The following is a 6000-nucleotide window of genomic DNA, read 5'->3' as shown; positions in this document are numbered from 1 at the left end:
AGCTGAGTGTCAAGGACTCACACCTCCACTGTGAACTATGACCAGCGCTGGAGCAGGGGCAGACCAGAAAGATGAGCAGTTTTCCTCTGTAACTTCCTTTGATTTCCAGTTTCCATATTAATGAAGAGCTTTTGGTTCTGGCTTGTCAGTCAACAAACCTTTCCATAGGCAATTCTTGTATATTGTACTAATTCTTCATGTAATTGGCCCCATACATCAGCAATCACAATTTATGAATTTCCAGATATAGGGATTTTTTGGCCAGATAAATGGATTTTACAATCTATCTGACTTTGCCCACACATTACAGATTTATTTCAGTGATCGGCAGATTTTTCCATCTAAAGATTGCATCTTCATATCTGGAAATTGCCCAATCGATTGTCATTTCAGCTGTTCATAATGTAAATAGATGAAGAAGACGAATTGGGAATGCCTACACATATAAAAAAGATCCGCAGATAATACCAGATTATTAAGTATGTTTAAAAATCTGATTAAGCAATCGATTGCCGATTTTGATTGGGATTGCCAAAAGGGGGAGCCCACACATCTAAAATTAATTGTGGCAATCATCTCTATATCTGAAAATTGTCACAATTAATTGCTGATGTATGGGGCCCTTAAGTCTGATGTCCTCTTTGTGTTGTATGGATTTGAAGATCTGGCTAGCTTTGCATGACTACTTCACAGGCATATTGTACACACAAATTGACCAAATGTTGTCACAGCTCATTCCACTCTGTGGGTCCCTTGTGGTGACTCAGCATAGAGCATCTGCTGAACAGTTGTGCAGAGCAGCCACATTGCCTTCAATTCACACTCTCTACAAAGCATCCCCTTCCTTAGGGAAAGCTGCTTTGGGATATACCCATGGCAAACCATGTAGATCCCTATGGAGCCTCAGGAAGAAAATAAGAGTTATGGTAGACTTTCCTGTTGTGAATATTTTTCCACAGGGTACACATGGTGCCTACCCTGACACATCTGGCTCTATTAGTGTTTTCTTCTTGCTCATCGGGTCTGGATTGTATGATCGACCTAAAGATGGTCGACACCACTAAGTAGACATACTGCAAGGTCGATATGGCACAATGTCGACAGGTCGTTCGGTTGACACAAGCATTAGATCGACATGGTCTAGGTCAACAGTAGAAAGGTCGACTTGTGGTTTTTCACAGTTTTTTCACCCAAATGTCAACACATGGACACAGTTTTAAGTGCACCGGATCCCATCGTGTGACTCGCTGCGCTTGCCATGCTTGGGGCACTGTTTTATGCTTCCGTCACACCCTAGTGGATGGTAGGGCATGAAATACCGCCTGTTGGCTCAAAAAACAGTGGAAAACCCCGTGTCGACCTAAGCCATGTCGACCTAATGCTTGTGTCAACCTAACGACCTGTTGACCTTGTGCCATGTTGACCTAGACCCCTGTCGACCTTGCAGTATGTCAACCTAGTAGCATCGACCTAATGACTGTTGACCATATTTAGGTCGACCAACCGCCCGTATCCCTTTCCATCTTAGGTAAGAGTGATTCTCGTATGCACCATTATTCCTTCTCCTCTCTCCTGCTCTTACCTTGGGCTTGTTTACAAAAACTGGCTGGCCTGTGGCTGGGGGTTGAGTATATGGTACCATATCCTGGGATATAATGCTTTAACTGTTGGTGTCTGATCTTCTCCAACCAGCTACAGTACATCTCATGGTAATACCTGTGGACCCTATGTACAGTACTTTGTAGGAAAAAAAAGTTAACAAAGGTGAGTCTTTTATTATTATTACTAGGTGATTCATCGCACCCTACGGGCGCTCTTCACACCGTCGTGAGAGGCTGTGCCCCCTTAATTTGTGAATGTTTGTATTGTGAGAAATATGGTTAGAATTGTATGAAAGATGGCCTGTATTGCAACTTGAGTTATAGGCGGATGTCATGACACCGGAAAACAGGAGGCTGGGTAGTGATAGGGGTGTGTGGGCATAAGGGAGACTAAAGAGGAGGGTGGGGGACACTGTGCAGCTTCTGCCAGTGGGTGAGGGTCTGCGTGGCAGCACAGGAGTACAGGACGGTGCTCCCGAGTCAGTGTCTCCTCCTACTGGGTGGGAGTTAGGGTGCATGAGAGCAGGAGGCTGGGTGGTAAAGCATGATAAGGGAATGTGGGCAACACAGGGTGAGCGGGTCCCCACTGGCGGAAGTTACTGGGGCAGGAGAACAGGAGGCAGGGCAGTGATAGAGGTGTGTGGGCATGAGGGGTAGTAAAGGTTTTTGGCTGTTGCAGAGTAGGGATGGGCATTGGTGCAGACGCCATCGATGGTTGGCATTGATGGTGATTTTGCACCATGCCATCGATAGTAGTAACATATTACTTGGATAACCATCGATTGTTGTAGCTATCAATGGTCATCCATTATATCTGACTGGACAGGCCGTGGGTCAATCAGAACTCGGTGGCGGAGCTATGCTCCGTGTCCCAGCACCTTAAAAAAAATTGCAACTTGATCGGTTCTCCTTTGCCATTGATGTAGGGAAACCATCTGGTCCTCCCACATCGATGGCAAAAGTATTCAACATCGGCAATAAACCATCGATGATTTGAAATCATTGAAGGTCGATGGGCATCCCTAGAACTGGAGGAGGGTGGGGGGCCAGTATGCAGCTCCCGGCAGTGGGTGAGCGCCTCCTCACACTGGGAGGAAGTAAGGGGGTGTATGAGAGCAGGAGGCTGTATAATAGTGGTATGTGGTCAAGACATTGAGAAAAGTTGTCGCGCTGGTGCAGAGGACCGTGGGGACACTTCTGGCAGTGGGGGAACCTGCAGCGCAGCAGCCAGGGCCAGATTTCCCACCTATGGGCGGCACCTGCTTGTGGCGGTACAGGATCTCCCATTCTCACGGGGATCCCGCGGATCATGGGAGGAGGGGTCGCGGTGGTTCCGCGAATTGGGGGAGGGGGGATCACGGGGGCCCCGCGAATCGCGGGAGAGGGGTCGCGGGTGTCGGGGGGTTTGCTAGCAGAGGGGGGTGCGGGAGTAATGGTGGATGGTGGCTGTGGAGTAATGGTGGATGGTGGGCGTGTACTGTAGCCCTGGCAGGGGGGGGCGCGCAAATCGCATGAGGGGAGGTGCTGTGAATCGCGGGAGGGGGCACGGTGGTGCCGCGAATTGCGGGAGGGGGGTCACGGGGTCCCGCTAATCGGGGAGGGGGGGCCCACAAATCACGGAAGGTGGGGTCACGGGGGTCCCGCTAATCGGGGGAGGGGGGTCACAGGGGGTGCCGCGAATCGCGGGAGGGATTGGTAGCTGGGGCCCCGCGAATCGCGGAAGGGAGGGGGTCACAGGGGTCCCGCAAATCGCGGTAGGGGGTGGTCACAGGGATCCCATGAATCAGGGGAGGGGGGATCGCGGGGGGTGCCGCGAATCGCGGGAGGGGTGGGTCGCGGGGTCCCGCGAATCGGGGGAGGGGGGCCCCGTGAATCACGGAAGAGGGGTCGCGGGTGTCGGGGGGTTTGCTGGCAGTGGGGGGTGCGGGAGTAATGGTGGCTGTGGACTAATGGTGGATGGTGGGCATGTACTGTAGCCCTGGCAGGGGGGGGGCGCAAAACGCAGGAGGGGAGGTGCCGGGAATCGCAGCAAATTGCGGGAGGGACGGGGTCCCGCTAATCGGGGCGGGGGGTGCCGCGGATCGCGGGAGGGGGGTCACGGGGGGCCCACGAATCGCGGAAGGTGGGGTCACGGGGGTCCCGCTAATCAGGGGAGGGGGGGGTCGCAGGGGGTGCCACGAATCGCGGGAGGGAGGGGTCGCGGGGGACTGTGAATCGCGGGAGGGAGGGGTAACAGGGGTCCCGCGAATCGCGGTAGGGGGGGTCACAGGGATCCCACAAATCAGGGGAGGGGGGATCGCGGGAGGGTGCCGCGAATCGCGGGAGGGGGGGTCACGGGGGCCCCGCGAATCGCGGGAGGGGGGTCGCCGGGGGGGGGGGGGTTTGCTGGCATTGGATGGTGGCTGTGGAGTAATGGTGGATGGTGGGCGTGTACTGTAGCCCTGGCTGGGCGGGGGGAGGTGATGTCAAGGGGGTGGGGTGTGTAGAACATTATACACATGGAACACTTTTCCCTGGGGGGCGGGTTTGTGTATCCTGCTGGGCGGGAACGTTATATACACAGGGGATGAGGCACCACTAGAAAGATATACGGTAGTAAATTAATTAGGCACCACCAGAAAGATATACGGTAGTAAATTAATTATACACCACCAGAAAGATATACAGTAGTAAATTAATTAGGCACCACCAGAAAGATACCCGGTACTAAATTAATTATGACCACCAGATAGATATACGGTAGTAAATGAATTAGTCCCCACCAGAAAGATGTATGGTAGTAACTTAATTAAGCACCACCAGAAAGATATACGGCAGTAAATTAATTATGCACTACCAGAAAGATATACGGTAGTAAATTAATTAGGCCCCACCAGAAAGATATTATATATACGGCAGTAAATAAATTATGCCCCACCAGATAGATATTATATATATGGCAGTATAATTAATATGCACCAACAGAGATATTATTTTATTTAGTAGATGCACCAGTACACTGTTAATTTATTAATCTTTATTTATGTCAGACTCCGTAGTACAGTAGATGCACCAGCAGAGAATATGTTTACAAGTAATGTAAGGCTGTTAAAAATACACCAGCAGGGGAGTATTACATAATTATACAGAAGATGCACAAGCAGACTGGTATACAAGTGGTTAATAAGTTTAACAACAGTGCACACTGCAGTCACATGCACATGGAAAAAGGTCTGTGTATTCTACTAGAGAATTTGTGAGGCGCCTTAACAGGAGTTGTTTCCCCAGAGGAGCTGCTTGAATAATAGGGGTAGTCACTCCCTATTGGATTGAACAACAGAAAAAACGGAGCAGCGCTACAACTACAATGAATGAGGACTCAACAATTGAATATTCATTTTATATAGACTGAAAGCACCTAAAATTACATTACATGCATATACATAAAGTTACAATAACATTTAAGAAATTAATAAACAGGAGGGTATCTCACTTTATACATTTACTGGATCCAGGAGTACTGTCGGTAGTTGATGGTATGTCCTTTTTAAGGTAAGTGCACTTTATATTACCACCGTGATGGTGCCACTATGATGATCGAATGCCCCAATGTGGAAAGAAGTAGAAGTACTGTTCCTCACTATTAAGTACAGAATCTTGTGTGTTTACCGCTGGAGGAGTCTACATTAGAAGGAGGGTTGTGGCAGCAGATATTGGCAGAGCAAAGTAAGTGGATGAGAAATTGAAAGCTTAGCAGGTTAGTGAAAGTAGTTGGGACTAATCCACCCAGATCTAAATATCACTGCACATGTTACATCTGCCCCATCTGCAGTGTAGCATGGTTTTGCCTAGCTTCCTGCTTTTTTGCTTTACCTACAAACATAAATAACATCCATCAAACACACCATCAGGGCTTTTCCATAGATCCTAAACAAATCTCTAGTTACTCTCTGCTAATAGTTGGTTTGATAACAGACTTACAATAAAAAAATATAATAATAAATAGACAAATCTAAAGCAGGTCCTTATGACCTTTAAACATGCAATCGTCTTAAACTTCAGGATGCCTTAAAAAAGGGCTGAAGTAATCATGGCATCTCAAGGCTTGTCATCTCCTTGCATTTTACTGCGGTATACAAATCACCACCTGAATTAAAGTGTTTGTGGGTAGAATTAAAGTTGGATTAAAATATTTTTTGACTAAAAACCCTACCTCTCAACTATGACAACTGCTGAAGCAGGATACCCCGGTACTCTAGAAAAGGAGTGTGGCCTCAAATTAATTCTGTGACCACTTTGTGAGCTGCAGACATCCCCTCAGTCCGTCTGTCTCTTGTGAAATGATACATGCGCACAGCAGAGCAGCAAATAAAAGGGGGGCTCTCCCAATCGCAGGACACTGCTCCCCGTGGGTGGAATA

Source organism: Crinia signifera, chromosome 7 (genome assembly GCF_055691185.1).
Source record: "Crinia signifera chromosome 7, ASM5569118v1, whole genome shotgun sequence".
NCBI lineage: Eukaryota > Metazoa > Chordata > Amphibia > Anura > Myobatrachidae > Crinia > Crinia signifera.
The sequence above is the reverse complement of the archived record's forward strand: the minus strand, read 5'-3'. Positions refer to the sequence as shown.